Source organism: Perca flavescens, chromosome 18 (assembly GCF_004354835.1).
Source record: "Perca flavescens isolate YP-PL-M2 chromosome 18, PFLA_1.0, whole genome shotgun sequence".
In the NCBI taxonomy this organism is placed as follows: domain Eukaryota; kingdom Metazoa; phylum Chordata; class Actinopteri; order Perciformes; family Percidae; genus Perca; species Perca flavescens.
The window spans coordinates 4,713,645-4,729,344 of record NC_041348.1 but is presented as its reverse complement, the minus strand read 5'-3'; positions in this window follow the sequence as shown (position 1 = coordinate 4,729,344).

Genomic DNA, 15,700 nt, shown 5'->3' with positions numbered 1-15,700 from the left:
GCCGAATGAAAAATGTAGAAATGACATCACACGTTTTGTTTTATAAAGCCTAATTAGGAGTTTTCTCTCAAATCTAGCTCCAATGGTTCCCTTTTGAATGTAGGAGTCCCCTCAGTGTATTTGATCAAAGACATTTGACCAATGTTGTATTCACTGATGTTTTTCAGTACTTTGGAATAACAGATTTTCACGTCCTGGCACATCTTTGAATTAAAATGGTAGGATTTATTATAGTAAATATAACTATAATTGTTTCAATGAGCAAGGTGCCTCAGCTGACAGAAAAGCAAGTGAAAATCCAAAAGAAACAATGCCACGGTATGGCTTTCCAAAAATATATTTGGATTTAGACGCTACACATTCAGTCTGCCTTTTTTAATCAGGCACAGTCTGTGAAGGCTGGGGGAGTTGAATTTAATTTTTGTTCCAGTTGATAATGACTGTATCAGTCCTAGTCGTGTCTGAGAGCTATTTGCCCATTTTGTTTGCTGATTTGTTTCAGGCCTAATCTTCACATGGATATGGATATCATTTTTCTGACAGTTTTGTTTTTTTATTCCTACAACAATTTCTATTATTCTAACAATTTAATGTTCCATTCATTGTATTTAATGAGATCAAATTTCCATCTGCAGTTGCTGGAACAGCATTCCATCTATTGTTATTTCGGATTGATTACACACAGGCCTGTAATCTTTTGGTTTTAGTAACACTTCACTTGAAGTGCAATGGAGTGTCCTATTTATGCATTATTCTTACATAATTGTCACATTTCAAAATTAAACCATGATGAGGCATTACCACATGCATTGTTGTGAGGGTGGGAAAATCAATTCCACAGTTTTACAGATAAGGAACCAGACTATTATTATTATTATTATTATTATTATTATTATTATAATTATTATTATTATTATTATCATTATCAGGAAGTCTGTTCTGTTCTAAAAATGTGCTTGGCCTACATACTTACTAATTACTTATATTTGAAAGTTGACTGTGAATTTGGAAAAACACTGTCTGCTGTAGCTAGTGGATGAAAGATTTGTCTGTAATATAATTCATAATAACTCTGTGTTTAAGTTTCAAGGCATTGATATCCATAAAGCCATGTCGTTAACATGGCTAAAAATACAAGGATGTGCATGATTTATTATTACATGTGAAATTGATATTTTCCATTTGTTCCCTTAAGGGAATACTTCAATCCCAAAAATTATCATTTTTATATAACCTGCTCACCGCGTGTTACTTTAAATCCCTAAAGAAAACATAGTTTTTTTTTTTCGCTTGCCTCCATGGTGAATGGAGAATCTAATAACTGAGAAAATTCTTGATGAATTGAAGTGGGGGATATAAGGGAGGACAGGGGATCTTTAGATGGAGACAGCAGGTCAACAGTATATGCCACATACAAGTGGTATTATATACTATCTGAAAGCTGGGAACCTGCAGATTAATTTGAAATGCAGCTCAGCACGATGTGTCAAGTTTCTTTTTGTCATTAATCTGTAATGAACATTGTTTTGGTTAGGCACTTATTCAATTTGGAAGGTTAAGATTGGATACGCGCTTAGAACATTATGATTGAGGTATATGATGGCCATTCCCATGCTCTATTATGTCTCATAAATTGTTACAGCAATTTATGAGTTGATACCATTCTTGCACAGATTTAGTGCAAAATGGAACCTTTTCTTTAACCACTTGAGAATTGATTAAAAAAAACGGTCAAAAATGCCACAAAGACCTCGAGGAACACAATAGAAAAATACATGCTGTCATTTGGTATCAAAATCTTGACATTTGGAGAATTCTGTAAGAATTGCATTTTTCGGTGATTGGATGGCAAGCATTTATGTTCGGGAAACTGCTCAGAAACCCCCTTTATTGTTAATATACAGGCCAAACATCCTCCAAATGCCCCACGTCTCCAGTTTGTGTTTGTAAAGATTCACGAGGCTGTGATTGTCCTTGAGGTTACAAAAGGTCCTTTTATACAGTGAAGTCAAGTTTAAAAAATGGTCTGACTGCAATAAAATGGCTACTTTGTGGACTAACATCATCACACATGAATACATTTGGGCTCATTGACTCCACAAGAGTCTCAGTTAGCTTCCAATACTGTTTTGTTCGTTTCGGGGAATGATTATAAATATTTAGAAAGAATAGGCCTATGTTTTGGGACCGATTTGCTGGGATTTGCGATGGACAAAATACACACAGCGATACACTGGTAAGAGCAAATTATGTGTAACCATGTGTCCAGCTAATTTATATAGTTCTTTACTGTATTATGTGAACAGTTAACTTAATTGAATGTCATATGTGGTGTTTTCTCTTGCGGGATGCAAATGTTCCGCCAAGACTTTTGCAGAGCCAGCGTCACTGCGTCCGGAGCTTAGTGCCGCCCACTAGTGATTTTCTCCTATCCAGGAGTGTATGCTCACCTTCCCTCCGCAGCGCTGTGGAGATACTGTAGGTCTGACAATGCAAGCCTACTTTTTAGTATTATACCAGGCTCCTTGATGGAGATCTAATACTGTGTTACTATGTATTGGTCCATGTTCTAACAAATTCTCTATGGCAGTTTTATTTATTTATGTATTATCTGGATTTTCCGGGTGACATATATTTCCCCTAAACAAAGTTCAGCAGTAGAGGGTTCATTTTCTTTTCCCTTGTACAGATGTGATTTAAGGTTTCTTTAAACTTGTATCTGCTGCCTTTCTATGTAATATGAAAGAGACATTACATCTTTAGAAACGGCAAGGAGACTTCAAAGGCTCGACTGAAGCCAGAAGTAATGTCCTTTTTTTTCTTTTAAGTTCTTACAAAATGAACCCTGCCACTTCTTTTACAAAAGCTTCACTGTATAATTCACTTACCACAAATGATGATCTCCGAGCATAACCCAGAGATCCAATATGTAGAACAATACTAGAAATGAAACCTGGCAATGATTTACATTCCTGTTTTTTTTAAATTTCCTCCCCACCACCAAAATGAAAGGGATTAGACATGCACACATTTGTTTATTTTTATTAGGCGGAATGGAAGACGGGCATTATCCCAGCATGATAGACCAAGTAACATAATAATGCTTGTGGAGAGACCTTAAAGATGCAGAATACTCATACGTCCTCCTCCCTTTATGCCCCTTGAATCATTTGCATGGGTCCTCTGTGTAGGAAGAACCAATGTGGCCTATACTTAGAAAGCTCATTACTGGAAAGCTAGAGGATAAGTAATGGGGATCAGCCAATATGCCTTCAATATTTCAACAGCTAGCAAGAGCAGTTATTATACGGCTTTGAATTTTCTACTTCTACGGAGCAGGTTCTTGAAGATTGTAAATAAGGAGATGCAGACATTACCAACAAAAGACTTCTGTCAAATACGAAGAAAAACAATGGCAACGTCTTTATCTTCTTAAATAAAGGTATCTGTCTGTAAGAGGTTGTTTACATTGTTTCATTTTAGTACATGCTGATGCATCTTTGCCTCATTATCAAAAGAGAAGCGATGGTATCAAACTGTTTGCAGCAGACTACAGCATCTTTCCAAAGCAAACAAGCAGAGCTTAGGCTGAGAGTTTGTCTTCCAACCACATTACAGCACTGTATATTTACACACACACACACACACTAAACCTGCATGTATTGGTCTGCCTTTTTCAGATCGATAGCAATCACTGGGCCACTGTAGCAGAATCAGATCATCGACTAGGATGCTAAAAATATACAAGGATATCCATCCCCTCTGCACTCTACTGAGTTCACCGCTAGGCTGTAATGCTATGAAAGTGACCAGAACCCTTTTGATTTTACAAATGTCATTTCATAGATACTTTTTTTTTTATCAGAAATGCATGATACACTTCATCATTAATATGTTGGGCTATCACTGAAAAGGAGCTCTGGCAGAGAGGCCAGGACAAAAATAGTGTTCAGTGGAGGTTCCATAAATTTAACGTTGTTGAGTCGCACTTGATTTATCTTGCTCAACATCTAACTAGCCTCAATGTGTCAGTGGACCATTTTTTTGAACAGTAGAGCTATAGCCCACTGCTGTTTTCACTCATGGTAATCTCTACTTTGGTACAGAGCAGACAGAATAAGAGGGAAGCGTGCCGGGGATAATGGACAATAAGAAGATTTCACAGTTCAGTGTTATGACACAACTTGCATTATTGTTTTGCCTGTTACTGAAAAGCTCAATTTATATTGCCATTTACTGGACAGGCGACCTGTTTGAGCGCAACAAACACCAGTGCTGGTTAAACACACAGGATCCTCGCTGACTCATGGCAGAGCCTAGATCAGCTTAGAGAGTCTCTAGCTGTGTTCGAAACCGTTCACTCATTCACACACTCACTATTCCCTATGTAGTGTTTATTAAATAGTGAACTGTATAGGGAATGACCAAACAAGATTTCGGACAAGCACTGAAAATATCGTTGCGTCAGTAGATGCCCTGGTTAAGGGTGCGACTGAGACGATGGCAATAGTTAATTTGGATAAGGAAAAACTATTAAAAAAAGCCCTTTAACAAGGTGCTGTCTAATTTTGCCCTAAAAATCCCCTATAGGCGTTTAATTGGGTTGATGTGTTTTGGTGTGTCCTAGTCGGGTTTTAAAATTGGATATTGACGTAGGCGCTATGAATAAGTCGTAGCGCTGGTAATAATGCTAACTCTGATACGACGTGAAGATAAGTCCACATGTGATTATACGATGCAATATACTTTATTGTCCCCGCAGGGACATTTGTCGTTACGTCACTTGCCATTATGTCACAGTGCCCTACTGCCCCGTAAGGAAGCATCTTTGTTCATTGATTTTCTTTTCAGTATTTTGTTTTTATTTATTAGGGCCCGAGCGCCGACAGCGGCGAAGGCCCTATTGAAACTGAAGGAATTATTATTATTTTTCTATTATTATTTTCCCGTCAAGGAATTATTATTATTTTTCTATTATTATTTTCCCGTCAAATGAATTGCCTTTTTGAGGGGCTTAACATATTCAAAAACTTACCAAATTTGGCGGCCGCATCAAGTCTGGTGAAAATGTATGTATTTTAAGGGTTTCGGGAATAGGCGCACAAAAATGGCTCGCTAGCGCCCCCTAGAAAGTTAAGAAAATTGAGCCCCTGCAGTGCGTTTAACGTAGACTCACGAAACTTGGTACACATATGTAACATGTCGGTATTAGAGCCATACCCTAAACCCAACAGGAAGTCCGCCATTTTGAATTAAATGTTCAAAATTAGTGCGATTTTGGCCATTTCCACATGTCGTACTTTAACGAACTCCTCCTAGAGATTTCATCCGATGGACTTCAAACTTGGTCTGTACCATCCCAACACCTTAACGATGAAAAGTTATTAAAACAAAAACTTTTCGTCCGACGGTGTGGATGTGGCGTGGCGGCCATTTTGAGTGTCTAGCGATGAACAAAGAAGTTGTTGTAACTTGAGTGTACGTTGTCATATCTGCCCAAAATTTCTCACAATTGACAAGGGTCCAGGCCTGAGGACACCTACAGGCCAAAATTGACTTTTGGTCATAGCGCCCCCCGATGGCAACAGGAAATCTGCCTTATATGACAAACATCATCCGATTTGCATGAAACTCAGAATGCGTGGTCTACGTGTGATACTGAGCCGCCCCCTATAATATGACCACGCCCACTTACTCAGGCCACGCCCCCTTTCATAACATTTGAACCATTTAAGGTAGAGTCTTGTGTGAGGTGTCATTGAACTCAGCAGAGACTTCCTTCTTTATCAGTGATGGTTTGGCCCGCCCCCTATGCATAAGCCACGCCCCCTTTCTAGGGCTGGGCGATAAAACGATAACGATATGTATCGCGATAGACACATAATCAATATCAATAGAAAATGCGGTCGATAAAACGTTCGATAACTTGTTTTTCTTCATCAGAAGAAACCAGAGGTTGAAAATCAAGTTTGGTTGAATGAACAAAGGCCCTCACTCTCTGGCAACCTAGCAACGTGGGGAGTGACACTCTAACAGCCAATCATGTAACAGTGTCATGTTTGGTTGCGCCACATCGCTGTCTCGTGTTCTTCAATAACAGAACCGGCGTGGAGTGGAAAGTGAGTGCCGCAGCGAGCGAGGAAATCGTTGATAAAACAGGAAAAGTCAGTATGGCAGTTTTGGGGATTTTATAAGTCTGACCGTAGTCAGACCAATGTCGTCAGACCGTCGTCCCCACCAACACTGGTACGACCACAAACTTGTTTTACCACCTTAGCCGCGCTCACACTTTGGAGCACAGCCGTATTCGCCATCAACGTCCAACAACATCTGCAGCTGCAACCATAGACAGTATATGGCTGCAACACGGCACAAGCAGCAGACCGCCATGGAGAGGTACTCTGCATCAGCGCCTTCCTAAACACTACAAAGAAATAACGGAGGCAGACATGCTGAGCACTGTCCAGAAGCCAGGTTACCAACCTAGCACTAAACCTGCAGAAAATAGTTCTTTTCAGGTTTCTTATATTTAGCTAACACTTTGCACTATTTTATGACACTTTATTAAGCATTTCTTACTTATTCTTTAATTTTGCACCTTAATGTTAAGAGATAATTGTTAAGTGTTCATTGTTATTTTAGACCTGTTTACATTTTAATTATTTGAGTGTTTTCCATGGTTGTGTTGACATTTCTGCTTTTATAACTGAGGGGATTATAATCAGAGCAGGGTTAAGTTTAAAATAAAAATGTTTAAATTTAATATATTTTTCTCCTCCTCCTTATTTTAAATAGGTCATAAAAAATATCAATAATTATCGATATCGACCGATATGAAAAACTTATATCGTGATACAGTTTTCAACCATATCGCCCAGCCCTACCCCTTTCATAACATTTGAACCGTTTAAGGTATACCCTTGTGTGAGGTATAATTGAAGTCAGCAGAGACTTCCTTCTTCATTGGTGATGGTTTGGCCCGCCCCCTATGTTTAAGCCACGCCCCTTTTATTACTAATGGCCCGATTGATGTAAACACTTGTGTGAGGTGTGATTGAACTCAGCAGAGACTTCCTTCTTCATTGGTGATGGTTTGGCCCGCCCCCTATGTTTAAGCCACGCCCCCTTTCACAGCTAATGAACCGTATGACGTAGAGTCTTGTGTGAGGTATCGTTGAACTCGGCGGGGAGTTCCCTTTTCATTGGTGACGGTTTGCGGCGTCTGAGTGCCGCGCAAATGCACGGTCGCAAGGAGCGGCGTCTGCCGGTAACCCCGACGCGAGCAGAGGCGCGAGGGCCCGTCCATCGCTGCTCGCAGCTTTAATTTATTTTGCTTTCAATGTAAATATCTGTATTAAGCTATATTATTTTGGAAATAAGATTGGCAATCATATGAGCAGTTGCAGATGATTACACATGAAAATAAGTCAACCTGAGGCTGCATCTGAAGGATCTGCAAAAGTAAATTTCCACCTTTACACGGTCTGCCAAAAATCCTCTAATGCAGCACCTACAGTATAGTGGTTCTTCTGACAACTAACTGCATGAGTGGTGTACATGTCAAAGGCCATGACTAGTGTTGAGATTTCCTTCTGTACAGCTGAAATTATTGCTGCTATTAAGTCACTTAGATAAATGTGGACTAGCTGTGGGGCACAACAAAACTAAACTATATATAATAAAACCTCAGAGATGGCTTTCGATCGATGGAGTTAAATAATGGCTTATTTTTCCCAGTTGGTGTTTTGGCTTTGTAGGTCAGAACCAGACAGCTCCTGTCATACCATAAATCATCATTCCTTAGCACCAAATGCTGTTATGGGCATCAGTAAAAAATGTGCTGCTGAGCAATGAGGCTGCTGGTTATTTCAGTGAGTCCAGGTCCAGTTGAGTGTGTGGAGCCTGAATCAGGGCCAGGGCCTATCAGCTAAAAGAACGTAGGTGGGGCCATTTGGTAATGGCCTGAATAGACAAGTGCCAACATCTCTCATAATTCCATTATGGTACTTCATTACGTACATGCTGCAGCAGCATTTCAATCCACCCACACTCTGAACACTGGCCTTTTGTATCCCAGCTGTCTCCAGAGTTTAGGTTTGACGCTAAATGATGTACATTGCTGTTCAGATATGCAAAATGTAAAACATTAAAATAAAATAAGCAGGCTGTTATACATTAGAAGGCTTAGGCTTTGATTGGCATATAAGGTCTCCAAACTCAACACGGATTTTATGTTTCATGTTCACATTGGGCCGATTAAACAGGAAGATATTCAAAGTGTGGGTTAGTGCCAAAGCAGAGTCACTGAGCTGAGGGGCTGTCATAAATTCAGTCCACCCAGTGACTAATGGCTGTCTGCCTATCAGCTAACCCCACAGGCATGATGGGAGAGGGCATTAATCTGAGGACTAGCAGGGGAATTTGCTCCCTCCTTTTAAATGGCTGCAGTTTGTGCCGTTAATCTGTGTACAGTAAATACAGCAACTGCTTTAATGAGCTGCTAATATTAAATTACAATATGATATTGAAAGAGAAGTCACTTGGAATAAATGAAACAGGGTACATCCTTTCAGTGGGATGGGCTTTGCTGCTTTCTGGGGAGAACTGCTTGGTAAAGCTAAATCTTTCAGCATAAGTGTGAGTGGATTTAACAGAACATTTAAGCTTTTTCTATGCAGATATGCCATCTTTCTGAACCTCTGTTGAATATTTCGTGGCTGCCATTTCACTGTATCAGTCAAATGACAATCTGTTTATTGTAGTTCTGCGACTTGGTTCACCAGTGACTAAATGCTGCAGAGCAGAAGCTTAGCGGTACGAGCATAGTAAGAAGACGTGTTCTTTTCTTTCGCCATTTAGTCAGATTTATGCTTTTTCTCCTTAAACACTGTAAAGCATTCATTTTCCAAGTGGATACTCTTTGAAATGGTTTGACACTGTTCTCATAAATATGCCAGGCGTGCTGCTTATTTCTGTTGAACGATGTTAGGGCTTTTTGTTTGTGAACAGCACTTAACGCTGCTATGCTGTGTGGCCTCTGTGGTGGAGGAAATTATAGCATTTGGTCTGAATTCAATCTTGTATGCACTTTTTGGGACATTAGGTCCTTGCAGTGACAAATGGTATGAGGATTTCGGAGGAAACTGATAACAGAGAATGTTTTCCAAAAAGTAACAAAATGAATACATAAATAGAACAAGGAAATCAGAAATCAGTTGTGGGATTTTTACATCATGGCATCATGACTTTGCGTAAACATACACGCCACTTTCACGGGACGCAATCCTGGCTTTCCTGGGTGAAAGTCCTGTGTTTTACCCATCCACCACCCCAACCAATCTCCTTCCGCAGACCTACGTCCCTTTATACTACTCGCTACTGTGAAAATTCACTCGTAATGTAGGTCAATGGCGGGCCAATTGCGTTGATAAACACGCTAAAAAGCGATTATGTGTCTTGATAACACGCCAAAATGGCATACGAATTGGTGTGTCATACATACGCCACTTCATGAGATCAGTCTGGATTTTTAGCAAGTTGGGCTCTAGGATGCCCATGACAGATAATCGCTCCACCACTTTTGTCCAGATTGAAATATTTTGAATTTTTGGATAGATTGCCATGAAAATATTCATGGCTCCGAGACAATAAATCCTAATTCAATTTAATACAGTTTTATTTGTGGTGTCAAATCCTAAAAGAAGTTATCTCAGGACACTTTTTATGTAGAGCAGGTCTAGACCACTCTATAATTTATATTATACATACCTAACATTCCCCCATGAGCGACAGTGACAAGAATAAATTCCCCCCTTTAACGGATAGAAACCTTGAGCAGAACCAAGGCTCTGGGTTGGGTTGTTAGATAGACAACAACATCAACAACTATAATAACAATGGAGATAAGGCTAATAATATAATTTTTGCTGCGGATATAATACAAACGTAGAATAATATTAATAGGAGCGAAAAATACGCCTAATATTAATAACAACTGATTGTGGTGACTTCCTGACTTCATCGAGCGCAATCATAGTGTGGGCATTTTTGGTTTTGATTGAATTATCTCGCCAAATATTTGGTCGATTGACACCAACGTTCCCCTCAGGATGAACTCTAATACCTGTGATTTGTAAGTAGGGCTGCACAATTAATCGTGACTTTATTGAAATCGCAATATGCACTAGTGCAATATTCAGGTCACGAGGGGAGGTGCGATATTTGTTAAAGGCAAAATATATGTCAAACTAGGGCTGGGCAATATGGAGAAAATCAAATATCACGATATTTTTGACCAAATACCTCGATATCGATACAGCAACGATATTGTGTTAACTATTGGTGCTTTCACAAAATATTTACACAATGAGTTTTGATAAATAATCATCTGTAATGTGGATATAATGACTAAGTGGGTAAAGGCAAATAATAGCACAGTTACAACAGTCTGGTAAGTTCAGAAAATGACATCACTTTACTGTAATGCAGCCTTTAAAACCAGGAAAAGACAACACTTATGTCATATTACGATATTACGATATCCAAAATCTAAGACAATATCTAGTCTCATATCACAATATCGATATAATATCGATATATTGCCCAGCTCTATGTCAAACCATTCTGAATGAAGTATTGTGCTGCTGCAGAGACTCCCCAGCCTACACACTGTAACCTACAATAGTACAGATCCTCGCAAAAATCACCCTATAATCATTATCATTTCTTTTTATTTAAATATTTTTCAATGAAATTGAGAGTAATGATACAAAAACGATCATTCCCTCCAATATCGTGAATCATATCGCTATCGCAATATCAGTCAAAATAATCGCAATTAGATATTTTTCTCATATCGTGCGGCCCTACTTGTAAGAAGTGTTCACGTCAACCTCAAAATTATAATTTCGTAATATTTACGTTGAATTAATTCATTAATAGTAGGACCGAATGGTTTGCCTTGGTGGTTACAGACATTCAGACATGTAAGAGCAGGGAAAGCACAGGTGTAAATAATGTAGTCCTATTTAGTTGCTCGTTAGTTGCATCGTTAATGTCTTTAGCAACGCCTGTGCTTTTCCTCCCGGAAAGACCGAACGCTGTATATAATATATGCAGCTAGAAACAGGTTGTTTCTGTCATTATGCAAAGTAGAATATGTACTATATTCAGAGTTACGTTGCATATGAAAGTATAAATAGGAAATCCTAACCTTGAAGGACAGACATTGAACAGGTAGAGGGGTGATTGACTTTAAAAGTGTTTTATAATGTTTTCTGCTGTAGATGAGGCCTCTGCTGATTGGCTTACAGGGCGTGCTGATTATACCTAACAGTAGAACAAGATTTCTTGATGCCATCTGTGTCGCTGCACGAGTCGCATCAAAAGAAAAGTTACTTTCTCCGATTTCCAGTGACATCACAGTGCTGAGATGGCACGAGTAAGAAACATGCGCTAAGCAGTATTGATCTTGATCAATGGTGTTTTGATTTGTTCAGAGCTACACTATACAGTATCTGTTGCTCTGATTAAAATTCGGCATCACCTCTGGTGCTTAATTAGGAGTATTTATTTCAGCTGTGGGAGAGAGGGGGGAGATGAGGGGAGGAGAGGGGAGGGGGGAGAGAGGGGGTGTTGTCAGTGAAATTGTTTATAGTGCATTGATCCTCTAGACTGGTTCCCCCCACCCCCCATTCACAGGGTGAAGCTGGTTTGCTCATTGATCGCCAGGGTCCTGTGGCAAATGTTGTTGCTTGCTGCTTTTTATTCATTTGATAACACACACAAAATTATGAGATATATATATATATTTTAAGGTGCTTCCCATAAACTGTCAGGTGATTGGTGGATGCACGCGGAGACAGATGAGTTTGAGTGGAAAGGTGGAAATGACTAATTGCATTTGAGAATGGGAACATTGCTGGTGTGTTATTGCATCAGTCCGGGAAATCTATTGCTGCTACTGAGATCGTTTTTCATTGGTCACCAGGAATAAATCTATGCACTGAGTGGATAATTCAACATTTGCACTTCAGAATTTATAACGGAAGTGTTATCTCTGGCTGCTGCAGAACCTGATGTGGCATTTTATTTGAGGGACACATTCTTTATGCATTGGGCAACCCAGCTGAGAAACACTTTTGCTGCTACATAACCTACGTAACAGGCTATCTCAGTAAAATCCCAAAGGTTTATGCTGCTCCAAATGTTCTGACCCAGTCTGTCTCTGTCTGTTATTTAATGACAAAGCACTTTGCAGCTTCTAGACAGCCTAGATACAACATCAAAACATTTAGGCTCCTTATTTATTGTTTGCTCCAGTGTCCACTTTCCATCAATCAGCTGCATTTGCATGAAATAACTTTTTCTTTCTTTCTTTTTCATGTATGTTGAACTGGATACTGCATTTAATGGTACAAAGTAATTACCATAAAAGGGTTCAGCAAAGGTAATCAAAAAACAATTAAAAAAAGTCATATTTAGCACTACAAGTAATAAAAACAATATGCAGAGTGGAAGTCTGGAGGCCCTATGAAATGAAAGGAAAGCGTTTAGTATAGAGCTGGAGCCAGGAGACAATTACCTCTGAAGCTCACTAGTTAGCACTTTATATTAAAGAATGAACCATAAAACCGACAATTTGCTGTAAGCTAAATGTGAAGCTAGAGCTAGGAGATGGTCGGTGAACTTTGGACAGAGCCATGCAAGCTGTTTCTTTATAAGCTAGGCTAACCTCCTCCTAGCTCTAGCTCTGTACTTAACTGCAAGCTCTCCTGTTCATGTTCATATATACTAATTTTGTAACGTGAGTGCAGGAAAAAAAAAGTTTAAGTTTCAAGTTTATTTCATTTATATATCACTTTAAAAGCAAACAGAGTGCTTCACAAAGACAAAAAAAACGTATGTATACAAGCATAAAACACACTTAGATATACATACAGTATATACAGGGTGCGATTTTCCGGGGGGATGCATGGTTCTCCCCCCCAAAAAAAAGTGATTATCTCCTTCACCAATAGCCTAGACCATGTATTAATTATATACCTAAAATAGAAGTATTTTAGACTAAGTAAAGCGCTGTAACGTGAACAGTCTATAGTGTGATAGAACGATAAAATCTGAGCGGCAGTTGCTGGTTGTATTTAGACACTACAGAGCTCCGGGACACCGGCAGTTGTTTGGCCACCAATAGGTGACTGTGAGCCGGCTACAGGCACCGCCAGATGGCGGTCCTTTCAGGGGCCATTGTAGCCAAGTTAAGCCAGAAAAAACAAGCATCATTCGGTGATGACAGTTAAGTTTAGGCACCAAAACGACTGGTCAAGTTTAGGAAAAAGATCGGATTTGGATTAAAACACTCCTGAGGAACATAACGTTTTCACCGCGAAGTGAACTCCACTCTCCAGCTTGAAAGCGCTGTGCTTAATGTTAACACCACATTGTTCTATTTAATTTTGAGATTATTTTCCATTGGATTTTGGATATTGGCTTTGGCATGGCCGGCCGAGTGGCACTATATCCATGGTATTGGAAGGGGGATTTAATGTTTTGTGGTGCATAATCAACAAACATCCCCACCTCTGCTTTCTTTACAAATCGCACCCTGCATATATACATACATAGATGTGGCGGACATATAAGAAGATTTAAATAGAAACAAGTTGAAACACAAATTAAAACCCATGAAAGACAGGTTTAACACTATTAAAAACCAGAGAATAAAAGTGCGTCTTAAGGCGAAACTTAAAAGCATTCAGACTCGAGCTGAGGAGCTGCCACTAGCCCCTATTAGCCAAGGTTAGTCCCCATGGTCCCCTGCAGGGTGTCCTGTCATAAGGACTGTACGAGTGTGAAAAGGTTTGACCCTTGCAGTAGGGTTTGTCAATACTCTGACCCAAGACCATGCCTCATCAATCAGCCGTCTCCCACATTCCTACAGCGATTGGCTGATCTGTCACAGGAAAAAATTGAGGATCGGGATATCTTTCTAAATCATCAAGAAGCAGGCAACACCTATCACAGAAGAGTATTGATGTTTTTGAGATTTATGTCTGTGTTGGCACAGAGGCTAATACATGACTTTGATCTAGTCAGAGAAATGAAATGCCAGGGAAAATAGGGGTATGAGTGATACCAATGAAATAATTTGATGAATTTGGGGAAGATATGAACGTTTTATGGATTGGACGGTGAAAGATAAAAAAGATGGATGATACAAGAGTTAATAGATAAGCAGTGAAACAGCCTCTTTTGCCACCAAGTGAGAGAAAGAAATAGTAGAAAAACTACTCTTGGATCATCTCAACATTTAACATTTTGTAATTCAACATTTGTATTTCATTTCACATTTGTAATAGGAACAACAGATCAATCTAGCTCAGAGAGCATGTGTTAGAGTGGTGTGTTCTTAATGCGAGGAGTTAAACGGAGATTTAGACTGCCATGTTTTCTTTTCTTTTTTTCTTTTTTGCTCTCCCTCCTTTCCAGAGAGAGGACCATGAGGGAACCACTGCTGCAATGCAGCAAAGCAAATTGCGAAAATCTATTAAGTGTTTGTGATTGCGAGACATAGCTTCTCCCTTGTTTCTCTTTCTTATTTTCACTTTGCTCTCTCTCTCTCTGTGGTTGGCTATCTCTGCTGTCTGACATTAAAATAAATGAGCACCCTTGCATGCCAGAAGATTGGAAGATAAAATAAAAAATAACGTGTGTATTTTGATTTGACTTATTGCAATTGATTTTGTTTTACAATTATTTTTTGGGCTTTTCCACCTTTATTTTAATAAGACAGCTAGGTGAGAAAGGGGGGGGAAACATGCAGGAAATCATCACAGCTCAGATTTGAACCCTGGACCTCTGCGTCAAGGCATAAACCTCCTCTCAATATACGTGCACCTGCTCTACCCACTCAGCCAACCCGGCCACCATTGCAGTTGATTTTAACACACACAGAAAACCCTGTTCCTACTTCATGACATCACATATCTTAATTTTTTTCCTATTATATAAGGAACTGATAAGTGAAGAACTGTAATCTCAGAATACATTCAAAAAGGCCACTGTTATAGAATTGACTTGGACACCATTTTAAATCACTGCACTGTTGCACTGACGAAAAGTAGAGCCTAAGCTGCGGTACAGATCAAGGTTATCCTTTGTTCCCTTCAGGGTTCATGACATGCCTCATACTGTATGTCATAATTAGAAGCATAAAGCAGATTCTAATATGTAAATAATTCTTTTCTGCATTAATACCAGACCTTTACTTGTATAAGCGGTTGTTTGCTTAATAACGATCACTGAGCGAAAAGCTTAGCTCCCTCAGTTTATTTTACGCTTTGTCGCTGCCTATGCCATTCTATTGTCTCGAAACAATATTATCTGCAATAAACATTTCAAGCTAGACTCTGGGATAATCAAACACTCGGTTACTCAGTCCTCAATCCGTAACATTTGAACTTGCTAACGACTCCAAACTAGGTTGACATTTCCAGCAGTTAGGAGGGCGGGAGAATGAGACGCATGTAAAAAGCAGTTGCTCTTTCCTTGACACCAGTCAGCTGAGGCTGCTGCGCCTACATATGCCATGCAGAGATAGTCAATATTTCTCTCTCAGTATTCGGCTCAGCTGTGATGGAAAGCAGAGAAGAGAAACACTCAGAGGTGTAGTGGTTCATACAGTATACACAGATATACAGAG